At 41.0% G+C, this 24,327-nt stretch overlaps 1 pseudogene across 1 annotated transcript; it reads right to left on the reverse strand.

Moving 5' to 3' along the window:
- Positions 1-1,592: 1,592 nt before the first annotated feature.
- Positions 1,593-21,935, reverse strand: LOC148307787 (rapamycin-insensitive companion of mTOR-like; annotated as a pseudogene). The gene is made up of 17 exons (XR_015837792.1): positions 21,925-21,935; positions 20,264-20,279; positions 18,616-18,720; positions 18,404-18,529; positions 17,769-18,332; positions 17,432-17,605; positions 8,338-8,546; positions 7,943-8,267; positions 7,702-7,871; positions 7,043-7,624; positions 6,414-6,965; positions 6,218-6,336; positions 6,053-6,143; positions 2,757-2,879; positions 2,453-2,640; positions 2,143-2,370; positions 1,593-2,055 (listed from the first exon to the last, which is right to left on the reverse strand). The product of XR_015837792.1 is annotated as a rapamycin-insensitive companion of mTOR-like (transcript).
- Positions 21,936-24,327: the final 2,392 nt, after the last annotated feature.

Raw genomic sequence — 24,327 nt, forward strand, 5'->3', positions numbered from 1 at the left:
TTTTTCGGACAAACAATATCCCGTGACCGATTCCAACTTTTGCTGCAAATGCTTCATTTTTGTGATAATCGTGTTAGAAGCTCGGATAGAAAGGTACTAGAGTCCTGGACTATTTAGACATCTTTTCTAAATAAAAACGAATAGTTGCGGGACGGTCCGCAAAAACAGAAAAGGGCTGCTAATATTTAAAAAAGGTGATATACAATCATTCAGCAGTGGTTTCTTTAATGGCTCAAGTGGTGGGACCAGAGATGTTCACACACGGACCACTCTTCACAAAGCTGCACAGGGAAAATCAACAGGTCAACAGGTGAACCTATATAAAAGCCTAATTGTGTGATCGACTATAATAAAAGTATGGGACTTGTTGATAAGGCTGATATAATGTTAAGTGGATTGAGCTGTATGAGAAAATCAGGTAAAAAATTAGGTACCTACAACAATAGTAGTTGGGTAGAAAGATGCTAGCTGTCAAAATAGAAATTGTCGCTTTATAGCTACCCGAGAATATTTGCGGTTTCGGATAATGATTGAATGAGGATAGACTCACGGCGCCCCTTTTGACATTCTACGGCGCACCAAGGCGCCGCAGCGCACACTTTGGGAACCCCTGCCTTAGAGTAATTATTTGGCTAGAGTTATATCTGTATATTTAGAATCTTCGTCTATATTCTAAACAATATGTCAAGTGTAAAGTATTAATCACCCTCGAAGTGGGTGCGATGGAGTGCGACTCTGTAACGTGTCTGTACGGGCCAAATACACATACATGCCTACAGACGGCACACACACGCGCGTCACCGCAAGCGGGTAAGTGTGACAAACGATGCGTGCTTTTATTTATTTATATTACAATCTTATTTGTTTAAATTACGATATATTTCAAGAATGATGTGACTCAAGTGTATCATAGAGTACCAAAAAGGTACAGTGAATCCCATTCAACGTTTTGTTAGTAAAATAAATTGTTTCTTATCTAAATACATCATAAAAGTAATCATTTTAAAAACGACGAAATACCGTCTCTCAGAAACAAAGTTAATGCGGTTAAAAGGTTAAATAAACACAAGCGAGGCGAGTGCCATCATTTGTATGGAAAGTGTCAGAAAGCTCCCCAGACTCATAAACGGAATGGGAATGTACGTCTGAGAATCGGGTGGGGAGCAGTAAAAAATCCAACGAGAAACTAGGCACCGATGTGCTGGCGTAAACAATTTGAGTGGAATTAGTCTTTCAGCAGCACAGTGTGCCGTACACAGCGACAATGCGCACTTCCTGCATGACAGTACCTTGTTTTATAAAACAATATAAAATTTATACGGAATAACTGTATATTTGTGCAACTTTTTCTCTGCTGGTTCATTCCAAAAACATTACATGACAGTTGGTTTTTGTTATCGGTGTAAATAATTGTTATTTAACGTTTTTAATTCCTAACCACGATCGGATGGAATGAGTCCGCTAGTTAACGACACACATGAGACGTATTACGCCCAACCTTTAGAGACGTGGCTTTACGGGAGGCGAGTTCAGGTTGTGAGCATTTTATTTCTTCTTTATAATATCACATACGATATTCCCCAATGTGAACAAATTGCACGCTTAATGTATGGCAAACAGAGTTGCGAGGGTCTGTCCACGTACCTACAAGTGAAACTATACAGTGCAGCGCGCTTCATAATCAGCTGCAATCGGAGGTCCGGCAGAGAGCCGACGGAGACTACACCTTGCTCTGGATTATCTGGTGCGGTTCCGAGTAGAACACGTCGAAGTTCAGGTCCAGAAACAGCTCTTGCAGGAAGCGGCGCGCGCCCAGCCGGTAGGTGTTCTGCGCCACCAGCTTGCACACCTCCGAGTACAGGCACACGTTCTGGAAGACCTCCGGGTACTTCTGCTTGAGGCCGAGCAGCGCCTGGCGGGACTGCTTGTGCCAAATGGGGTTGCCCATGCGCTCCGAGTGCTGCAGCACCTCGCCCGCCACGCCCGCGCCGCCCTCCGACAGGGTCGAGTCCAGGCTGGTCGGGCTGCCGCAGGACGCCGCCGGACTCTCCATCCCTACACACACACACACACACATCAAGGTACACACACATCGAGGACGAGACACTAGGCAACTAGGATACGCAGCTCAACGCCTCTCACCTGCGAAGAAAGCCTCCCTCAGTTCCCAAGTCTTCCTGGAGTCCGGGGCCGGACGGAGGCGGGAGCAGCAGAGGCAAGAGAGCTGGTCGTGCTTCGAGAAGCGGTCCCGGGAGCGGGCGTTGGCCGTTCGGCCGGAAGACTTGCCGCCGACATTCGCACCCGCAGACAGGTCCGAGAAGCTGCTGTTGAAGTTGGAGTCGTCGTGCTTCTTGGCGTTGTCATGCGGCGCTATGCGTGCGGGAAATACGGCCAGATTAATACGATTAAGTTGTAAAGCGACAAGTAGCAGTTTGGAGAAGTAGGAAGTCACCTGGGTCGGCGTCGGCCGAGGGGAAGATGTCGAGCAGGCATCGCGGCATGCTGATGCCCATGTACGTGGGTCCGGCGCACGGGGGAGGCTCCGGCTGCGCGCCGCCGCTCGCGCTTGAGAGCTCCCGCACCGACTCTGTGTTCTCCTCCGAGCCCATCAGCAGGGGCTTCCAGTCCCGCTTGAAGAAGCTGCAACCCGACATGCCAGTATGATCCCCAACTGATTATTGTCTCAGAAGACGACAGTTACCTTTGTGTGTAAGGAAAATAGATTTTCATTGTGGTTAGAATGGGCCGATATTTACCTGGTCCGAGTACATGTCGCTTCGCATTTGCATTTGGAGCATCCGGAAAAGGTGGGAACACTTCTCGTTTCCGACTTGAGAAAGGAGCTCAGTTCATCGGCGGTACTTTCGGAATACGTAGTGCTGAAATCCACAAACAACACCCCAGTGAGTCCCCGTTCCGGAGGAATCAAGAAACCCTCACTCGGGAAATATATGCCAGGGAACTCAATATCCTAACTCATTGTCTAAAAACATCAATATCTGTTTACAAAATTTCTTCAAATTCAGTGTGAAATAGACAGGGTGTTATGCAGAAAAGAGCTAGTCTTAACTAGTAAACTAGTAGTACTAGTATAGTAGACGACATACAGTCAAACTCGGTTATAACGAGCACAGTTATAGCAAGATCTCGGATATAACGAGGAAACATTAGTCAAAATTTTGGTTTCGGTTTTCTCCATACATTTATTCATGGTTATAACGAGCAACTTCTCGGCTATAGCGAGCAAAAAGAAATCGCCTTCTTTAAATGTTGTAAATATTTGATTGGATGTTTTAAAACATTTTCGACCTTAAGCAATAAAATCCATCCGGGCAATTAGATCATTGCCACCGGGATCGGATTACGTTTATGACTCTGTGTACGAAATTGGTGTTGTCACCGACAATTAAAAAAAAGGTTTCACGCATATGGGCTTCAATTGCAAGCTTTGTCATGTCTGTAAGGACCTACTTTATTACACTAAATAACTAATTTTATAGTTTTTGAACGTCATGCTTGTTTCGGGGATATTTAGGATAGTTTCCATATTTTGTGTGTTCTATGCTTACAGTGGACATTGTATAGTAAACAATTCGAGGTGGGGAATGTCAGATAAATTTTAGAGCAGGTCAGTAAAAACAAACCCTGGAATTATCAACATATCTACTAATAATAAAAAAATGTTTCTCAATTAGTAAAAAGGCTGAAATTATTAGTGAAAAAGAACATGGCACGAAAAATATTACGTGAATAAGAAGCGAAAATGTATAAAAAGTATTCATCATTCTCAACGTCAATATCGTATTTTTATCTGCATTCAAAGAACATCACGGACTCGAAAAAATATACAAACTGTGATCGTCTGAATTGTGATGAAACTGTCACGATGGTTTTGTACTCAAGCAGCGCAGGATTTTCCAATTTTTATAGGAAAACTGGATTGACAGAAAAATGACATGTGTGTAATGGGTGAATTATATGAATTTTGTTTTAATTACGACATATTGTGTATGTGACCATTCCAGATAACATACTTCATGTTACGGGTATGTTAATTTTTTTTACCTATTCTCGGATATAACGAGGAACGGTTATAACGAGCAAATTCAGTCGGTCCCTTCATCTTCGTTATAACCGAGTTCGACTGTATAAAGGAACATTTCAGGTGAGCTAAAAAATTAAAATTCAAAAGATGTATGGAAGAGAAATATTAGTTTCAGTTACTGACTAGAGCTGGCAATTTGATGTTCGGCACTTCATAAATTGTATCCATTTATTTAAATCACAATTTTAATTATTTTTTTAATTGCTGATACCCACTAAACCACCTTGTGTGTCTTGTTGGTGGAGTTCTTTTTTAATTCATTTTTATTTGCCATCCGCTAACATTAATGAAAAAGTATGTTTCTATGGTGACCCCCAACATTCCTCAAAACAAAAAGTTTGTAATTGGAACAATACGATAATTTGCAAGTCATATATCAAGCTTTGTTTTTTTGATCCACTCACATTTTTATTAACAACCAACTAGTTTCGGCAACAACCTGTTGCCCTCTTCAGGGTTTAATTTATGTCATAAATGTTGCCGAAACTAGTTGGTTCTCAATAAAAATGTGAATGGATCAAAAAAACAAAGTATTTTTATTTCTCAAAATAATATATCAATATGATCCACAAAGTTAATGCTTTCAATATTCAAAACAACATATCGCTCACTCCTTTCAAGAACGTCATAAATCAAAAAAATCGATATTTCAGGAGAACGTTTTTAAAGTTTAAAAATATAATACATTGTATTAAAAATAAATATCATTCCACTTATTGAACTTTTTACTGTGCAACGAATCTTTTAAGTAAAACCTGAAGGTTTTTTCTACATTTGAAAAATATTTAATATATTTAAAAAAATAATTAAACAATACCTTTTCTTCAAAATGCAAAAACAACACTTTCTGTCCCGTAGCGGGTAAATATTAAGTTAAAAATATGCCTCTTTTGCTGGGGTATAGTACATTTTCTGGGCATTCCGAAAACATGTACAACTGAAAATTGTCGATTTTTGATTTATGACGTTCTTGAAAGGAGTGAGCGATATATCAAGCATTCATATTGCATTGTATTCCAACAACACAAACACAAAAAATCCGTGAGAAATGCTGATTTTCTTCTTATCACCCTTTACAATTTACCTTTTGCTCATAAAAAATGTGAAAAACTAATATAAACATAAGAGACATATCGCTCACTCCTTTCATCTTCATCTTCAAACCCTTATCTGCACCCCAATGGTGCATAGGGCACTGCGTTATATAAACGCAGTGTTATCTTGATCGATAATACATTAAGGAAAGGTGATCAGCCCTCCGGTTCAGGCACCAGTCCAGAGTAGGTAATATTGAATAAATATTAGAGTGAAAAAATCACTTATATTTATTTGACCCCCCTGGGAATCGAACCCGGGACCTCCAGAACGGTAGCCGAGCATGCTGACTACGGAGGCGGACATACATATCGCTCACTCCTTTCAAGAACGTAATAAATCAAAAATTGTCAATTTTCAGTTGTAAATGTTTTCGGAATGCCCAGAAAATGTACTACACATATCCCAGCAAAAGAGGCATATTTTTGACTTAATATTTACCCGCCACAGGGCAGAAAAGGTTTTTGCATTTTGAAGAAAAGGTATTGTTTAATTATTTTTTTTAATATACTAAATATTTTTCAAATGGGTAAAAAACCTTCAGGTTTTACCTAGAAAGATCTGTTGCATAGTAAAAAGTTCAAAAAGTGGCTCGATGTTTATTTTTAATACATTGTGTTATATTTTTAAACTTTAAAAATGTTCCCCTGAAAAATCAAGTTTTTTGATTTATGACGTTCTTGAAAGGAGTGAGCGATATGTATGTTAAGTGTATATGTTAAAAGTTTCACATTCTTACTATTGACGGATAATGCATGACTGACAACTGGTAAAAAATGGTATATTTTTTAATATTAAGAATTAGCATTAACATAGTTGTGAAATGAATTTGAGAGAATTGAGCAGAATTACCGTCTAAGTCGACTCAATGACCTTATAGTCACATAGCCGCAGAGGTCTCTTTGGCTCGGCGGAGAGCTCGCAATGTCGGAGCCACAATAGCCTGAAGACAGAAAACAAGCGCGTTAGTTACAAACAACAACACCATCTCTGGGCCACAAGCGCAAGCGGACTCACTGTGTGCCGATATTCTGCGCTGAGCGGACGGTCTTCTTCTGGCTATCGGCACCGCCACCCTCTTCATGGCCGACAGGCTGGACGAACTCGGTATCGGGCTCAGAGTCAGTATTCTGTCGCTGAAAGTTCAACCCGTTAGCAACTGTACAGTCATGTAAAGTAACGGAACGAGAGGCAGCATCATCCACGGACATACTTGTAGTTGTACTTGCCGAGCACCGAGTCGCAGCTGCTGACGCCCGAAGTGCTGGACTCGCTGTTGTTTCGGTTCCTACAAGTGAAGCCCCTCTGCCACAGCTTGGCGGTCGCATTCTCCGATATGGGGCCGATGGAGAACGTTCTCTCGTGAATGTTATCGGCGGAACCCTCTTCACTTTTCAACTTGTCCACGGTCTTGGATTCAGACAGCGACTCTGGTGTTTTCTGGCTGCGGGATACGGCCTTTGAGGAAGCGTGTGACTCTTCAGTCTCCTTTCTGGCGGATCGGAGCTCTCGCTAACGGAGCGTACGTAGTCCGCGTCCAGTTTGTCCGACGCATCGCCTTCGCAGCTGTCGCAGCTCTCCTCGGTGAGGGAGTGCTCTACGGTTGCGGAGGTGACCAACGCTCGGTCGCCAGTCTCGGCACCCTTGTCCGGGGGGCGAGCACACTTGCCGTACAGTTGGCTTTCCGAAGCGGTTTTAGATAGACAGGGCTCTTCTCGAATTATCGGCCATCGCTCGTGCCTGTCGTGTCGAACACACAGCCAACCTGCAAAAACCATGCACCATTAAGGTAACTCCGTCTCGATAATAACGGACCCGACTTCCGGCCAGTAGAGTACTCACCCAAGGAATGCAAAATGTTTGCCCCTTCGTACGTACAGCCCATGAGTCCGAGAACGTAAAAAGCCGTTCCTCGGATGGAGTACACTTGGCTCGTCTGCGCGAGCTTCACAGCGTCCGAGAAAACATTACTGTCAGCATTTCCCAGCGACGACAGAAGCTCCACGCCGCCCGCCGAAGTGGCGGCGTGTCCGCAGGCCCACAAGGCGGACTTCAAATCCATGATTTCCTGGTCCGTGGAGCACGATCCTCTCTCGATGCACTGAAAGCAGAGAGCGCAACTCAGCGGAGGTGGACAGGGCGGCGCTGGCAGCGACAAGCCGCGCGGGCTGGTGCGGGGGGTAGGTACCCCTAACCTAACCTAACCCGCGCAGGTGCGCGAGGTGGTGCAGGTCGCCATGGCGCTCCAGCATGAGCTGCCCCTCCGGGTGCAGCACCAGTTGCGCGTACAGGTGCGGCGGCGGCGGCGCGTGCGCACGCGGAGGAGGCGGGCCCGAGCTGACGCGCCGCCGGTAGCGCCCGTCCTCGGCACGCTGCAGCAGAGTCAGGCACTCGTGGATCTCTCCTTCCACCAGTCGCGTGTACCTGTCGCATAACTTCAAATCAAATCATCCGCCAGTGCCATACGTACCATCACGCACACGGGAAGTAGTGTGACGGACCTGTAGTTGTAGTGCTCCACCCAGTAGCGAATCTGCCGCCGCACGTAGCCCGCCTCCACCAGGGCCTGAAAGCCGGGCGCCGTGCCGGAGAAGCGGATCCATAGCAGGTAGCCCTTGTCGCCCAGATCCTTGACGTGCGGCTTCATGGCCACCAGCTTGTTCAGGTACGCCTGCAAGGGGACGCTAGCGTGAGTAGGAGGTAGGAGTAGTAGGAACGCGCCGGGTGGCTTTGCGTACTCACGGGCACGTTGCAGGCCTCGTTGAGGGTGTCGAGCGCACACAGGGACACGGCCTTGGCGGGGTCCCGCGCCTGCCGACACAGCAGCTCCAGCAGCCAGCCGTCCACGTCGGCCAGCTGCGACGTCCGCGCAGCGCGCAAATCGCGGCAACGCGCCCGCAGCAGCACCAGCAAGAACTGCGTGGCGTACAGCCGCGACGCCTCCACCTTGCACTGCAGCGTCTGCGCCATGATCTGGCGCGGGTACGAGTCCAGCGTGTAGTCCAGGCAGGACACGGTCAGCTTCACGTAGCAGCTGTGGTGGGTGGTGGCGGCCAGACGCAGCAGGCTGCAAGTGGGAGAGTGGGATCAGAGCCGCTTCTCGCCGCCCGGCTCCCCGCAACGCCCGCACTACCTACCTGTCGTACAGGCCCGTCTCGTGGAACAGTACCAAGCCCTCGCGGCTGGAGCAGAGCCGGCCGATGAGCAGGAAGTACAGCTGGCACATGGTGGTGCTCATGTGCTGCGGACTGAACAGGCACTCGTGCGCGCTGCGGGACCCCGAGATAGCCAGCACCTGCTTGGCGATGTCCAGGAACAGCTCTTGGAGGAGGCGAAGCGCTTCGGCCTGCAATATTTGACTCGCTATACCGGGGCGTCCTCTTACAGAAGGATGGAGAGCCTCCGACTGCAGGAGGTGGCAATAATCCACTAGTTGACAAGCAGAAGACTGTCGTATTAACCTTTTACACGCGTCATGGATATAACTTTCCTCCTTTGCGTAATCTAAATTACGACTTTAAACAATAACAACGTATACATTTCAACAAGCCGTGTTAAATAAATCATCAACAGCATTATGAAATAGAAGGCGGCGCCATATGGACACTACACAAGTAGATGCATCACACATACATACCGTACTAAAGAGCCGTGCGCGGGTACCGCACAGACTGTCGCCTCCGTGAGCCGTTATAGTTATAATGACATAAATGACATAACGATTGCTATTTTAACTGTGACAAAGTTTAATACTTATTTTTATCACGATACTTTTGAAAACATTTGTCTACGCAAAGCGGCACATTACACTCGGCACACACAAATTTAGTTTGTTTTCTCATTTTCTTTATTTTAGAAGTGGCACAGTACTTTTTGAGAGGGTGGAATTTTAGCGGGTACGTGTTTATATGTCCTTGACTAAATTACTACTCCATGTTATAGGACGGAGAATAGAGGGACATTTGGAAGTTTGCCAAGCTAATTTTATTTTTATTTCACAGTTTGAAACATGTGTGCATTTAATTCATAAAGATCTGTGGAAAGCAATTGTTCTGCACCATTTAACTGACTTCCTCATACTGCTCAAGTTGCTTAGCATCGTGTCTGCTTTGTCCACCAGCCCCATGTTTTTATTATAATCTAGTATACATTTTGCTTCCGCTCCTTTCAAAATCCGAGTCTATCGACTCTTACTGACATCCTGACATTTTAAATTTAAGAAGTAAAATGAAATATATGAATTTAAAAATCACGTAATTGTAATTATACTTTTTCTTGGCACTACATAAATCAGTTCACGAAAATTTAAATACATAAAACAAAAAAAGTATAAAACACAAAGTTCGATTCACTTTCTACAGATATTAAAATATCTTACTACATATAAGCATTTTATACCAAACACATTCACCGCATATTTACTGTTTGCATATTAAATCATGATTCACGTCCTTACTAAATTAAATCAACTTAACCCTTTCAGGACAACTGGTTACTGCTGCTAACCACAAATTTAAAATAAATTGCCTACAGGTTTCTAGTTAAAACCATAGTGCAATATGTAATGCCTATGTAACAGAAATAGTGCTTGTATGGATTTCATGTTGGTATCATTGTCTCGGAGCTTATTTTAGACTATTTATTGTGGCGATGTGCACATGTCGGGATATTTATAGGTTATATTTATCAATTTTGTGAGGTTATTGAACGAAATAAACAAAATGACAGGTGAGTTATAGTCATAATAATACTAAAAATGAGTAGTGTTATATATTACCTCATATTTTCAAGAATAAATGCTTTTATTTATACTTTATAAAACACGGTCTTTGTTGCTAACTGCCAGGCGCACGTGTATTTTCAATTTTGTTGAGGGATAAATATTGTATCGATCTGTGAGCACAACTTTCAGTAAAATTTTGTTTACACTACACTTATTTAACCCGATGGTTGCCACAGACGAGATATCTCGGCAAATGGCGGAGTGCCCGTATTGCCAGAGACGAGATATCTCGTAAGTACTTTTGATGACGTATTACTCCGCAGTTTTAACTCATATTGTATCACTTTCAGCTGACAGTTTACAGATGTCATTAGGGCTACCACTCAAACCACTTGAAATATTGATTATTTTAATCGATTGTTTTGAACGCCAGGGGTTTTTATTTTGCTCAGTTTTTTTGTGTTTTTCTTATTATTTTAAAATATTATTAAGAAAATATTTGTTATTACCTTTCGCGTTATATTTACTCCGATTTTATCAGTGTTTTGCTAGTGATATTGGTTTCTTTTCACAACTTTTTAGTAAATAAATTAATTCTTTGTGCTAAGTTCTTTGTTCTTCTTTGTGCTAAGTGTTTTACAACTCTTCAAAAAGAATTAATTTCTTTGTTCTAAGTTCTTCTTTCTAGTGAAGTGTTTGTGAGTATAGCTATTTTTGGTATTTATTCTATATAAAAATAACATTTATTATTTATTTACGATATTCCTCTAAAAATGGACCCAGAAGATTTTTTGAGCGAATTACAACAAGATCTTGGAATTACATTAGAGTCGGATGAAAGCGATGTAGAATTGGATGATTTAGAAGATATTTCTGAATACTTTGATCAGTCTGCTGGACAATCTTCAGATTTTCAATGGCAGACTGGTGATTTTACTCCGACCATACATCAGTTTGACTGTTCATTATCAGGTGGAAAACTTGGTGATCAAGAAATGACAGAATTGGATTTTTTCTAAAATTTTATGGACAATACACTGGTCAGTTTTATAGTTAATGAAACCAATAAACAATTTCTGTACGTCAAAAGCCAATGCGAGACGTTATCATGGAGGCTGATGCAATGGAAGGAGACTTCCTTGGATGAAATGTATTTATTCCTCGGAATGTGCATGCTGATGGCCCTTAATTCAAGAAACAGACTAGTTGACCATTGGTCTACCGATCCCTTTTTATACAGCCCTATTTATTCAGAAACCATGTCGAGGAACAGATATCAGCTCATTCTTAGAATGTTGCATTTTTGTGACAATAGGGAGCAGGTTGCTGGTGATCGTCTTTTCAAAATCCGTTTTGTAGTTGACCATTTAAAAAAATTGTTCAAAGATGCGTCATACCCCTACATGAATTTGTGTATAGACGAAAGCTTACTTTTGTTCAAAGGGCGTTTAATTTTTAGACAATATATATCATCTAAAGCAAGCCGCTTCGGTATAAAATTCTTTATCTTATGCGACTGTGCAACAGGGTTTGTTCTGGACTTCATGTTTACACAGGGGAAACCACTGAATATGTCCGACATCCAACATTAGGAATGTCCGGAAGTATAATAATGACGCTTTTGGAACCCTATCTGGAACGAGGACATTCACTTTATATCGATAATTGGTATACGAGCCCAAAATTATTTGATAAATTACACTCTCTGAAAACGAATGGTTGTGGAACCGTTGGAAGAAACAGGAAAGGTATGCCCAAATTCAAGGAAAAACTAAAAAAAGGTGAAATGAAATCATTTCACACAAATATTATGTCAGCCCAATTATGGAAAGATAAACGAGAGGTAGCTATGCTATGGAGCGTGCTCCACCCGCAAATTTTAACGGATACAGGGAAACAAGGGAGGTTAAAAAACAACAATCTGTCTTTCTTCTTTTTCCATGTTCGCTCCCTAGGTGGAGCATATGGCCAACACGAGTCGTCTCCAAGTCACTCTGTCACGCGCCATCTCCTTGGCTTCCTCCCAGGTCAGTCCGGCGTCTCGAAGTTCCGCTGAGTATAGTCGGTGAATGGTCGTCAGCGGCCTTCCGGGGCGCCGGAATCCTCGGGGTTGGAAGAAGAGACATGAGGGGTTGATGCCCTCAGGTGGCATTCTAAGGACATGTCCCAACCATGTCCACCTTCTTCTCTTCAGGACTTCCAGTATGAGGGGCTGTTGAGTTCTTCTCCTCACATCGTCATTCCTGACGAAGTCATACCACTTTATACCCAGTATTCGCCTCAGGCATCTATTTTCAAAACTTGCTAGTTTCTTGCTTTGAGCTTTGGTGAGGTGCCACGACTCACATCCGTACAGCAACACTGTTAGGATGCAGGCGTTAAAGAGACGACACTTGGTTTTTGTCGAGTAAAGCAGTGAGTCCCAGACATTGCGCATTTTATTGAATATAGCTCCTGCCATTCCGAGCCGTACATTCAGTTCCTTCTGGACACTACCATCCTCCACCATGAGTGTTCCAAGGTATCTGAAGGTGTCGACTCGAACGAGCGCTCGTCCCTCACAAGTAAGATGTTGATCTCGGTCCGGACAGGCTGAGTTGCACATGACATTGGTCTTTTTGGCGTTCACTCTTAGGCCTAACCGAGCGGAGTTTATTTGGAGGGAGTCAATTATATCTTGCAGGGCTCCGATCGATGTATCTATTAGAACTGCATCGTCCGCATATTCTAAATCGCATAATTTCTGAGCAGGACTCACTGCAATTCCTCGATCCGGTGGAATTGACATTCGTAGGATGAAGTCAAACATGATGATGAAGAGAAATGGGGCTAGTACACAGCCTTGCTTCACCCCAGTAGAGACCTCAAATGGTTCACTGCACACATCATCTATTCTAACGCAGCATTCGCTGTTAGTGTGAAGCGCCCTGATAATGGCCACAATTTTGACAGGAACTCCATATGCTTCTATGATATTCCAAAGAGAAGACCTATGCGGGCTGTCGAAAGCTTTTTCGTAGTCTACAAAACAGCAGGCAAGGGCGCAGTTCCATTCGTTACTTTGCTGTAACAGGCATCGTAAGTTATGTATATGGTCAGCGCACGCCCTGCCTGGTAAAAAGCCCGCTTGGTTCTCTCTGAGGACTCGCATTATTGGTTTTTGGATTCTTGCCAAAATTATTTGTGCCAGAATTTTTCCAGGAACACTTAAAAGAGTAATGCCACGGTAGTTATCACACAACAGCGGATCACCCTTTTTGTGGAGGGCTATAACTTCCCCGTTTACCCAATCCTTCGGGCACCTTTCCTCTTCCCATACCTTTGAAAGTAGGTGATACAGGGGGTCGAGGAGAGCGTCCATGCCACTCTTGACGTATTCCGGATGTATTTCGTCGACACCAGGCGCCTTTCCGTTTTTCAGCTTTTTAATAGCTGATATAATTTCAGTATGCGTTGGAGTGCTTTGCGAAATATCGTGTGCTCGCGGAATGTTCAGTTGGGCAGAGACTGAGGGCACATGGAGGGGGTCTAAGGGGGGTGGACGATTTAGCACGCGGCAGAAGTGATCTCTCCATATGCTTTTCACGCATTCGGGCTCAGACTCGATTTGGCCGCTCGGGCCACGAACTGGGCCTGCGGTCGGGGGCCGCTTACCACAGATTTGGTGCGTAATCTTAAAAAGCTTAGAAGTATCACCTCTACGGGCTGCTTGTTCGGCTGCTGCTATTTGTGTGTCCAGGGAACGGCGTTTATCCCGCCTTGCGGATCTTTTGACAGCCAGGTGCTTCCATTTATATTGCGCTCGGAGACTTTCGAGCTTACCCTGGTCAGTTTCCGCATCTTTTAAGAGTTTTATGTTGGCCTGTACAATCTGTACAGGACTACAATAGAAATATGGGGGCTGTACATAAATGTGATATGGTATTATCATCTGTCCATTCTTCAAGGAAGACTTTGAGGTGGTACATAAAATTATTTATGCACCTTATGGACCTATCTCTGCTCGACGCGCGTATCCTGTACACGGAAAAAACCGGGAAAAAAGGGTTCCTCTTGCCACCTTTCAATTACAAGTCATAAAGCAGTTAGTGTATACTCATAAAAAAGAACAACCCGGTACTTCTCATGGCAGAAAACGGAAGGCAGAATTTCCATCGCGACTTACAGAAAGACATTTTTTGGAAAGACTACCACGGACCGAAAAAAAATCATCCCCGACTGCGAAGTGTATTGTGTGTACTAGCAAAAAACTAAGAAAAGAGTCTAGTTATAGGTGTAAACAATGCAGATGGCTCTTTGTGTTATACCGTGCTTTGAGAAGTACCACACAATGGAAAATTACTAATTTATCACATTTCTAACTACAGTAGAATCGCGATATAAGTAATCGCGATATATCGAAAAATGACGTATATCGAAAAAAAAAAATTTATTCCCTAAAACTAATTTTTCATACAAAAATGCATTTATATAACGAAATCCCGTTATTATGTATAACAAAATCACTTTTGTCCCGTACGAAAAAATGCCAATACATTTAAGTAAATTTATAACAAATAAAAAATGTTATGATAAAAATATTTTAAAGCCGCGCCGCCGCGGCGCCGCGCCGAAATAAAAAATGTTAAGATAAAAATATTTCAAAGCTGCGCCGCCGCACCATATGATGCGGATGGTTTTATGGCGATTTTTAAAAGTAATTCAATACAATATCCCATCAGCTCGAGTAATTAGTAATTAGAGTCAATGAGTCAGTGAAATGATTTACTTTAGCAATAATAATTCTTTAGTTGTGTCGCCTACTTTCAAAATCCGCTAGATCCAGTTTTATAAGATTTTAAAATAAATACTCTATCGGAATGCCAGTTGTGGGTTTTATTGTTCAAAATTTTTAAATACTTGAAAACCCCGCTAAAAAATACTTAAAAACAGCGTTGTATTTCAAATTCCGATATATTCATGAAACTTGCCTTCTGACCCATATCGGTCAATCAGAGAGCGGAGATAGGTCAAAAGTTAAGATGACATCATTATCGATTTGTATCTCGTGTTTTTTTTTGAGTACTGAAAAACTTTCCAAAAAAATGGGAAAATTCTCTATTTTATAATATTTTATATAAAGATAGACAAATCTTTGAAACATAAATGTTATCCGGAGAATTTGGATTTTTTTTGTAAAATCGACTTATATGGATCTGGCGGATTTTGAAAGTAGGCGACGTAGTTATAATCTCTCTTCTTATTTCAATGAAATTATTTCCGTAGGCCGTAAAAATTCTCAAAATCAGTCCACCTGCTTATCTCAATGGTAGACAATAATAATTCTCAAATTACAATCCATATTTTAATCTCAATGAAATGATTCTGTTGACAATAATAATTCTCAAATTGCATCTGTCTTTTATCTACATCGTAAAGGCATTTGTCCACTACACGGAATAATTTTACCCTCGTCCGGTACGTCAGTTTGCGTTTTAAAACGACGATTTTACGATCGAATTTACGCGCAACGTGTTCACGCACCGATCAAGAGCTCCGATCCGAAGAAAGATGGACAAAAGCACAAGCCAATCGTCATTTTAAAACGCTAACTGACGTGCCGGACAGTAAAATTACACGGAATTTCGGGTAGTGGACAAGCGCCCTAAGTGGGGCGTAGTGTCGGGTAAGACAATCTGCACACTATTGGACTAGCGGAGTAACGTGTTACGACGTACGACATGCACGCATACTTACAAAGCACGCCACACGCGCAAACAGAAACGTTTGTGTATTTTTACGATTTTATGTTAGGATTTCATTCCCGATTTTTTTACAAATGATTTATTTCCGTCGCTGCAAATGAATGACATTATGAATAACATTTACCAGACCCAACATTACAAAATTGTTTAATTCAACTTTAAATATGGCCAATAAAAGCAACTAGGAATATTAAATATGACGGACAAATTTGGATAAATACTAATTTGTCCGTTTTATACGGATTTTGAAGGAATAAAGAGATCAAACGGAATTTGAAGGATTATAACGGAATTTTAACGGATTTTAGGAAATTTTTAGCGACGGCGAAAAAAAATTCATCGCGTAAATTTTGGAAAAAATTTTTTTTTCGCCGTCTCGTAATTTCGCAATCTCAATATCGAAAACTACTCTGACGTCTGACGACACTGGCCGTCAGTAGCGCGCAAGCCGTTCTCGTTCTCGGCTTTGGCGGCTACTTGTGATATTATTATTATTATATTTGATGTTATTATTCTCATTTTCAGATACATATTTATCAGACCCAACATTGCAAAATTGTTATATTTCAACTTTAAATATGGCCAGTAAAAGCAACTAGGAATATTTACGTTTTTCCGGTTTTAAAATCACATTCTCATATTGTGTACAAAATACATACGAGTATCATCGATTCCCGCGGCACTTTTATCACCGTAAGGTTAATAAGAAAACTAATGAAAATATGTAGGTATTCAGTTCCCTATAGCCCCCTTCCTCCTTTGTTTGCAGAACTTGCGATCTTTTTGAAAAGCCGCTCAACATTTTTTGCAACGGCGCGATTTTAAATGATTAAATGAATTAATTTTGATTTAAAAAAAATTCGTTATATGTGGGAATTCGTTATTACGAATTAATATTTTTTGGTCCCTTGGATTTCGTTATATCGCGATTCTACTGTATACTTCATTCTAAGATACCTGATAAATAATAGTTAAGTGTTAATATTAAATTTACTATTTTTTTACATTTCAAACTATATTCCATTGATAAATAATAGTTTTGTGTTAATATTAAATTTAATAAAAACTTGCGTGTGCGACTCAGTGTGACAACCCTGTCTGAGATGAAAATTTGAAACTGGTTTAACTTCAAGAATAAAACTCTAACAATCGATGCGGGATATAATATTTGGTAAGTAAATTATAATTTAATAAAAACAACAAAAAAAAAATCTTTAGACAACTTTTTTTTTTCAAAAAAATACTTGGCCTGATAAGCACTGCGGCGTAATTTATTTGCGGCTATGAAAAGGTTAATAATTTCTAGAAATAAAAATATGTTAAGTAAAAAATATTTTTTATTCTGTCCTCAAAGGGTTAATAAGATTAATGATAATTGTTCGCATTCACAAAATAAAGAATACTTGTGTTTCAAGTCAGTGCAGGCCACCGCTTATAGGCTCGCTACGGCGCGGGAACATTTAATCAGAATTAGGGCTTGTCTTTAAAGTGTCGTCTGATTGGCTTACTTTTATGACCTTACTTTTATGAGTGATGCCAAAAGATGTCAGTAGTGTGATTCACGATTTTTTAGAGTATAAGTTTTGCCACCGGCCAGTATATTTTCATTAAAATATGGCAGGAGAAATTTTACGTTCTCCTATATGAGTCGCCCACAGCCGTCGGGTTAATAGTAACGCTCTCAGCCGATTCCAAGAAAACTAGTGTCTTCTATTTTGTATTCTAGCCAAATAAACCTTTTATTTAGCGAGATGTGTCTTGTACCTGCTGAACCTGCAGGAGGTAGGTGACCAGGTGCAGCGCCGCCATCGCCTGGTCCCGAGTGTTGAGGGGGCCGGCCAGCAGCAGGTCCGAGTGGGAGAAGCGGTTGGAGGACGGGCGCAAGTAGTGCACCAGCCGCCGCACCAGCGCCGCCTGCTCCACGCCCCACACGCCGCTCTGGATACACACATCTCCGTATATTTCAACCCTTCCCTCCCACTTACCATATGATACAATTACATATAGCCTTTCAACTGCCTACACCATATTGCCACATCTCGAGTGATGTGCTGACGCGGTCGCGGAAGGTAAAAGGCTACGTTAGGAATCAATTACAAACCTTTAAAATAACCCCTATAATACTCCAATCCCAATCGAAACCGGCAATATTCTGGAGAACGTGAGAATCTCTAATTAAATTATCAGTATCTTTAAGATTTTCCCACAGATTCAATATCTTTTTGTTCTTCACCACTTTGCCGACCGCGGCACTAGTCCGAGCGCCGACACTTTTACTTTTCACTAAGACGCCTCGGTTCTTGTTGGGCGGCTCCTGGGCGCGGTCGTCCTGCGGCGGGCGCGCGGCGGGAGGCGGACACGCGGCGGCGGGCGCCTCGGAGCGGCAGCAGGCCAGCACGTGGTCCAGGAAGAGGCTGCAGGAGGCGGGGCGCGACTTGAGCAGCGCGTTGAGGTTCTGCAGCGCGGCCACGGCGGCCAGCGCGGGCGGGTGGCCGGCGGAGGCGCGCGCCAGCAGCGAGGGCAGCGCGGGCGACATGTTGCACGTGTCGGGCGGCAGCAGCGCGTGCACCGAGTGCAGCAGCTGCCCCAGCAGCACCGTGGCGCGCACCGAGATGAACGTGTCGCTCGTCACCGCCACCTCCACCAGCGCCTCCAGCAGACCCACCTGCTCGACAAGACACGCATGAGCCGTGAGCCCGATGAGACTACTACCTGCATTAGCGGGCGAGGACGTACCTCCAGGAAGCAGTACAAGAGCAGCGCCAGGTGCAGCTCCATGAGGTCGGGTCCCGTGGCCGCCAGGTGAGGGAGGATAGACTTGCCCTCGGCAGCCACAAACCCCTCGCTGAGTCGCCACGAATCCTGCATAATGGTTGCCAATGAGAAACCAGGCGTTGGTCAGTGATAGTGGGCAGTGACAATGATCGGGCTCGGCGCGAGCGCGGTACCTGGAAGTCGGAAGGGTCCACAGCGGCCAGCGCGACGGAGAGTTCATCGGTCCACTCCGGCTGCGGCAGTCCCAACAGCTCGTACAGTAAATCCAATATGGCTTTCTGAAATGAGGATCGTATACTTACATCCGACAACTATTTGCTATGCATTCTATACATTGACCGAGTTAGTCAATTTTCAATGTTAGTGGCCTGAGCATGACAGTTGTAAATAACTGATACTTGTTGAGTATCGCGTTTGTGTATTATGTGAGTAAAATTTTGTGTGTCGTTTCGTGTATTTTGTACGTAAAACTGGGTGTTGTTTCCTTACTTTGTGCATAAAACCGTGTTTATATTTAGGAGCACAGAAAAATGGATCGCTCGTTGAATGAAGACGAAATCACTCACTTTAATGACAAACTACTCACAACTCCCAATCTTCTCCATCGTCCCAATGTTATTTTCAAAAACATATTCTACCCATTTGAGAATGTTTGTATCAACATTCAGTGGTTGATAACTTCCGTAAAAAGGTAATATTTCATATCAAACTGATGATATTTATTGGAAATGTAATGTTTTTTATGTTGATAAAAATACTTTTATAAAAAAGAACTCACTCCACGGAACATAACTTTTTACTACTGTGGAGGTTAACAGACTTCATCTATGTTCCGAGACCCATCTTCTTATAAAAGGTGGACATGTCAAAAAGCGAGCATTTATTTCTGTTATTGTATGTCAATAACAAAATGGTTTGACCTTTTCTGCACTTCTACAAATGAATTGACCGAATAAAAAAGTACACATATATATTTTTTTTAAACCCCAACCCATTAATTACTTTTTTAATTAATGTTTTACTTAGTAAATACCACTATTTCTTAAAATCTACTGTGACACGTGTTTCGATGCATTCCGCATCATTTTCAAACACCGTATGTGAAGCTAATTCTAAATTTTTGAGTTGGGTCCTTGGGACGTTGAAGGTTGAAGAGGGGGTAGTAGCTGTTTCTTATTTATATTTCTTATCAGAGGGAACATAGACAAAGGGTTTATTGTTATTTATATTCTTATGAATTTCTATTGTTTCGAAATGTTTCAGTTTATGGCTTTTCGTAGTGATTATTTTTAGGATTTCTGCGGACAATACACTGGTCAGTTTTATAATTAATGAAACCAATAAACAATTTCTGTACGTCAAAAGCCAATGCGAGACATTATCATGGAGGCTGATGCAATGGAAGGAGACTTCCTTGGATGAAATGTATTTATTCCTCGGAATGTGTATGCTGATGGCCCTTAATTCAAGAAACAGACTAGTTGACAATTGAAATACAAAAAAAAATCTATAATTAACCACAATTATTTGCTTTAAACATTTTTCTGCAGCGATTCAGGGGCCATTTTGAGTGTTTCCTGGCATAATGAGTTGCGGGAAATACAGCCAGATCAATTTGTAACCATGCAGAGGGTGTTGAGGTTTTTTTAACCGTCACCCATCGGTATTACCCATACATATATATATTACCCATACATATATTATACGTCTTCATATAATAATAATATATGTATTATTATAGGGCGTTATTTAAAAAAGAACATGTACACACACAATTTATTCAAGGGCAAAAAGTTATGACAAAAATAAAAATAAACTTACAAAGCATTCTCTGATTCTTCAGCTTCCTTTTTTGATTTGCGTTTTTTTGCTTTTTTGATTACCACTACCACTTTCCATGTGCCTGGAAAATAAAGAGCCATTATACACCAGTTGAATTTGTAAAATACGTTGATCGTTTCAAAATCAATGATAAAAATATACAGCTTTGTATGGTTTCTTAAATAATTAGTTAGCTTGAGTGCATATTGTTTTTTTTCTTCTTTTAATAGGTCCCCATAATCATATCTACGTCCTAATGATCATATCTACATGCTTCCCATCAAACCCAATTGATTTGTGGATCAAGTACAAGGATTATATGTGTGATGATATTTTATATCAAATACGGAATAGAATGGGAAATCCAAATATACAAATCAGTGAAGAAATTTACAATGAAGCATTGATTTCAATTGAGGACATGTGCTTGATGATATCAAACAAACTATTAATTCAATTAGGTCTGGCCGCGCCTAATCGTCCAATGCATGATGCTTTTAACCAAGAGTTGCATCGAGAAAAACTGTATGATCTCAACACTTTGAAAGAATTAATTCAAACAAATCTTCCACTGTTGAATGAACAACAGAAGTATGTATTTGATACTCTTATGAAAGTAACAAATGATGAAACTGGCGGGATTTACTTCTTAGATGCACCTGGTGGTACAGGAAAAACTTTTTTGATTTCTATAATATTAGCAACAATTCGCTCACAAAATAAAATTGCACTTGCACTCGCTTCGTCGGGAATTGCAGCAACTTTGCTTGAAGGTGGTCATCAAACAGCCCATTCAGCACTAAAATTTCCATTAAATATGCAAAGCAATGAAACTCTAACCTGCAACATTTCGAAGAACTCTGCAATGGCAAAGGTTTTGCAGCAATGTAAAATTTTTGTTTGGGATGAATGCACGATGGCACATAAAAAATCTTTGGAGGCTTTAGACAGAACCTTAAAAGATCTACGGAGCAATTATAACCGATTTGATGGTGCATTGATTTTATTAGCAGGAGATTTTCGTCAAACATTGCCAGTGATTCCACAATCAACGCCAGCAGATGAACTCAATGCATGTCTAAAGTCCTCCAATTTGTGGAAACATGTCAAAGTACTTCATTTAAGCAAGAATATGCGTGTCGAGTTGCAAAATGACCAATCTGGAAACATATTCTCTAAACAACTCATTGACATTGGTAATGGCAAATTCCCTATAGACACGTTGACTGGCTGCATTAACTTTCCTCAAAGTTTTTGTCAGTTAACTCGATCAAAAGATGAACTCATTCAGAAGGTGTTTCCAAATGTTTCTCAAAATTACAGAAACCATGATTGGTTGAGCGAACGAGCTATATTGGCTGCAAAAAACATTGATGTAAATGAATTAAATTTCAAAATTCAAGAACAAATTACAGGCGAATCGAGGATATATAAATCAGTTGATCGGGCTACTAACCAAGATGATGTAGTCAACTATCCACCGGAATTTTTAAACTCGCTGGACTTGCCAGGATTGCCACCTCACAATCTTCAATTAAAGGTTGGATCGGAACACGGTTAGCGATAAAAAAATTACTAAACAACGTGATAGAAGCAACTATACTCAAAGGAAAGTATAAAGGAGAAGATGTTCTCATACCGCGCATCCCAATGATTCTGACTGATGTGCCATTTCAGTTTAAACGACTACAGTTTCCAGTGCGGCTTGCTTTTGCTATGACCATAAACAAGTCCCAGGGGCAATCATTAAGTGTTTGTGGTATTAATCTGGAAAACTCATGTATCTCACATGGTCAATTGTATGTTGCCTGTTTCCGTGTTGGAAAACCATCAGATTTGTTTGTCTATGCGCCAGGTAATCAAACAAAAAACATTGTATATCATAAAGCACTACAATGATAATAAAACTATTTTTGTTAATAATTATGATTCACACGATTAACAATAAAGCTATTACTTTTAAATCCTTATATAATATGTTTTATTTAATTATTTTTTATTCACAACTCCCTATCATCAGGGTGACGGTTCTGTTCAGGAGAATTTTTTGCCGACTATAAAATACGTGGGATCAAAAAACTCCCACATTACAAATCTTTTTGACAGGACGAAGTCTGTCGGGTCCGCTAGTTTAAAATAAAATTTTAATTGCATTATGAACAAAAATTTATCTCGAAATATGAACTCAAGAAAAATCCCAGAATCATTTTGTGGTTTTTGGAGCTAACCGCCACGTTTTGTATTTGAAGATAATTACTTGGTTGCATTTTGTTAAAAATTCTATCTATTATGATGTTGACTTAAAATATAGTTATAAAATTAAATACAGAAATTATTTGAATTCAGTAAAAATAAAAATGTATACAGCCACTACTTCATGCGCATGTGCGCGCGCACACGCCGACCACGTTCACGCGCACACGCCGACCACGCTTCACACGCATGCGACGATGATGCGCGAAAATGATGCGCTCGGATAATTTAAATTCAAAACTATCGAAAACTTGAAAATTCTCATACAAAACTTACGGCACATCATCCTATTGCTATGTAGCCTATTTTGATAAAAACCCGACGAAAAAAGGCTCTTTCTGTACTGGGTCTGGTCAGAGCAACCACCGCTGGGCGCTTTTTGTTCGAGGGCATCGGGCTTTAGGTGTTATTAAAAAAATAAATTTAAAACAAATGAATTGATTTTGTAAATTAAAAATGATAATTAAAAATATCCGTGAAAAAAGATGGCGGAATGCTAGTTCCACGGCGTTACATGAAATAAAAAGCCATAAAAATGCACATCTCAAAATAATATATGCGATGACGAATTATGACACCTTTAATAAAGCTGAATTAATTTAAGTATAAATTATAGTACATACCCTAGTATCAGCTTCCGTTATGTAGATGCAATCCCGGATTGCTTCTTTCCGTGGAATATATGTACACAATTTGATTTAATTTAGTTGTGTATCTTCGAAAACAGCACAGGTACTGATATGAAAGTTACAATGTAGAAAAGATTTACTGTAGGATCAGAACGGTAGGATACTTACAACAATATATTAGTGACGCCACGTGGAGCTCCAACAACGCGGCACTATCTGCCGTACCAGTGTCGCACACCGCCAGTAAAAATATGCAAATAATACACAAAGAACTAAACGAACGCAATTGTCTTAATTTCAGCTCGAATCCCATAAGAATCTTAACTTAAAAGAACGAGAAACCCCGTGAATCTATAATACGGACGCCGGCCACCATCAATCGAAGAGAAGAGAACCGGAAGTTGAAAATACGCTTGCATCTAAAAACAAAAAAACATATCCTTTTTGGTTGTGCTCATTTTTCTATTGGAAGTTTATCGATCGATCGATTAGGTAGGTAGGTAGGTAATATCGCAAAAATCGTGGCAAGCGTCAAATTGAAGAGTATTTTCTCTTTTAACCATTATCCGCACCCTAATGGTGCATAGGGCACTGCTTTATATAAACGCAGTGTTATCTTGATCGTTAAACCATTTTTTTGTTTTTAAATTAACATACATTGTATGCATTTATTTAAAGAACAATTTTAAGCATATTTAAAATACTTTTTGCAGATACCCACCAAGCCACCTTGTGTGTCTTATCGGTGCAGTTCTTTTAACACGATTTTTTTTATCGTTTTTATCTATTTTAACCTAATATACATACAAAAAAGGGAAAAATTAGGAATACAAACTATTTACAATTTTTATATAATTAACTATTGATCATTTACCCATCCCTTTATTTTGCCTTTGTTCCATATTATTTTGACCTCTAACCTCCGTCATGAAGGAAAGGTTATCAGCCCTCCGCTTCAGTTACCAGTCCAGGGAATTATTGAATAAATATTACATTGAAAAAATCAGTTATATTTATTTGATCCTTCTCTGGGAATCGAACCCGGTGCCTCCAGAAAGTTAGTTGAGCGTGCTGACCATTACACTATGGAGGTGGACACAATGGGTATTTAAGTGAAGTATAAAGTTTAATTTCAGTAAATGGGGTATAACGACTCATGGAACTTTATTGATATTCTCATTA

This window comes from Brachycentrus maculatus, unplaced genomic scaffold (genome assembly GCF_059751285.1).
Source record: "Brachycentrus maculatus isolate JH-2025_06_01 unplaced genomic scaffold, ASM5975128v1 h1tg000189l, whole genome shotgun sequence".
NCBI lineage: Eukaryota > Metazoa > Arthropoda > Insecta > Trichoptera > Brachycentridae > Brachycentrus > Brachycentrus maculatus.